The sequence below is a fragment of the Lactuca virosa genome, unplaced genomic scaffold (assembly GCF_052849685.1).
Source record: "Lactuca virosa cultivar CGN04683 unplaced genomic scaffold, Lactuca_virosa_CGN04683_v6 scaffold_31, whole genome shotgun sequence".
In the NCBI taxonomy this organism is placed as follows: Eukaryota; Viridiplantae; Streptophyta; class Magnoliopsida; order Asterales; family Asteraceae; genus Lactuca; species Lactuca virosa.
In genome coordinates, this window is record NW_027630000.1 from 50001 (window position 1) to 52500 (window position 2500).

Genomic DNA, 2500 nt, shown 5'->3' on the forward strand with positions numbered 1-2500 from the left:
GCCCACACAAAGACGCTAGCCAGGCACGGCATCTTTTGTGTTTCCAAGATAACTTCAACACACCGTGATGATTCTAAATGTCTGACAATACTTCTCAATAATGTTTGCATCCTCCACGTTGTCGGCGCTAAACCAATGCTAGCTACGCTTAGGCACCCAATCGCACGTCCAACAAGGATACACCAGCGTACCGTAGTAGTATCACAAAAAGCAACACATGCCACTTTAACGCCTATGTTTTCCCGATCATCAGCACAAATCAAATGCTGGCAGGCACCAGTAGCACGTCGAACGAAAGATTAGCACACACAGAGTGATTTTACTACCACACAAACAGATTCATCCCGCACTGCCAAGGCGAGACCACAACACTGGAACGTTGTCGCAGAGACCTAACAAGGCATCCAAACGCCCTGTCAAGGCCACCACTCGGAAGGGTATTATGTAAGCAACACGGGAACTAAGCAACCATCACCCAAGATCACGCTCAAAGGCCGTCTGGCGCGTTCACCCCTTGCCGTGCTCACTCACGGCCACCCCCCTATATATACATATTGCACAAAGAGCTTGGTGACAGGAACAGACATTGATTTCCCTGAGGATGCATAATTTTTAGTATGCTCGCGACGTCGAGGAAAATCTAGGCCACGGGGCTCATTTTCAGGTCATCGTGTCGAGGAAAATAAAGGCAACGGGGCTAGTTTTCATGTCATCGTTCGAGAAATCAAGGCAACGTGTCGAGGAAAATGAAGGCAACGGGGCTAGTTTTCAGGTCATCGTTCGAGAATTCCAAGGCAACGTGTTGGGGGGTGGCCTCATACATGGGTCGTGGGGCTTGGCTTGGCTTGCCCTGTTGGTGCCGATACAGCCTCACGATTCTTAGTTGCCCATCCCACATGCCGGGCACCTATGCGAATGAGACCCCATGGTACCCCCTATATATACATATTGCACAAAGAGCTTGGTGACAGGAACAGACATTGATTTCCCTGATGATGCATAATTTTTGGACACGCAAGACGTCGGGGGGAGGGGACACGGGAGTGGGGCGTCTATGGGGGGAGTTTTGGCCTCGTTTTCGTGAAGACCGGGCGCCTTGGCCATGCCTCGAGCGTGCCAGCCTCGAGAGCGTTGGGCGCTAGACACCAAGTGGGGCGCCGGTGGGAAGCAGTCCCATGGTTCCCCTATATATACATATTGCACAAAGAGCTTGGTGACAGGAACAGACATTGATTTGCCCAGGGATGCATAATTTTGCGAATGTGTCCATAACTCGCTCGAATTAATTCGGATTCACACGAAATGTTGTAGGGATGCTTTTTATTATAAATGAAAGGCTTTGAAATAAAAAAAATGTCATGTTTGGGGCATAAATGTATGTGGCCTATTTTTGGCCATGCCTTGAAGTGTTTGGTTCCCTACTTGTTGATATGTCGCTCAAATCAAGTAGGAATGTCATTGAAACGTTGTGTGGGTCATTGTTAACATAGACGAATGGACTTGAAATGTAATTATATCATGTTCGGGTTTTTTTCCCCTTCGCCTAGTGATAGGCAGGCAGATAAGGCTTTTAGCTATTCATAAGTCGCTTAGATGAACTCGGAAGAACACAGACATAAGTTTGAGTACATCTCAAGCTGTGTTTTTGATTTTGGCATGGAATGTGATGTTTTGGTGCCTTAGCTCCGAGCAGTTCGGATTGGAACTAAAACTTCAATTGACTATGTATTAAGTAGGAACTACAACACTTAAACGGACTCGGTTACAACACTTTTCTCCCTTCATCGTTTGACTTGCTTAGAAATCAGCTCATGGTGTGTCAAGGCCCCTTGTTCCTTAGACCGGTGAGGATGGGCTTGGGTCGTTCGTGGGCATGTGTGTGGCAAGATGCCTTGTTCCCTTGGTCGTTCATGGGGTAGTGTGTGGGAAGAAGCCTTGTTCACTTGGTCGTTCATGGGTGTTTGTGTGGGAAGTAGCCTTGTTCAGTTGGTCGTTCATGGGTGTTTGTGTGGGAAGTAGCCTTGTTCCCTTGGTCGTTCATGGGGTTGTGTGTGGGAAGAAGGCTTGTTCACTTGGTCGTTCATGGGTGTTTGTGTGGGAAGGTGCTTTTTTCCCTTGGTCGTTCATGGGGTAGTGTGTGGGAAGAAGCCTTGTTCACTTGGTCGTTCATGGGTGTTTGTGTGGGAAGTAGCCTTGTTCAGTTGGTCGTTCATGGGTGTTTGTGTGGGAAGTAGCCTTGTTCCCTTGGTCGTTCATGGGGTTGTGTATGGGAAGAAGCCTTGTTCACTTGGTCGTTCATGGGTGTTTGTGTGGGAAGGTGCTTTTTTCCCTTGGTCGTTCATGGCCTTGTTCCCTTGGTCGTTCATGGGCATGTGTGTGGCAAGGTGTCTTGTTCCCTTGGTCGTTCATGGGCGTGTGTGTTGCAAGGTGCCTTGTTCCCTTGGTCGTTCATGGGCGTGTGTGTGGCAAGGTGCCTTGTTCCCTTGGTCGTTCATGGGCA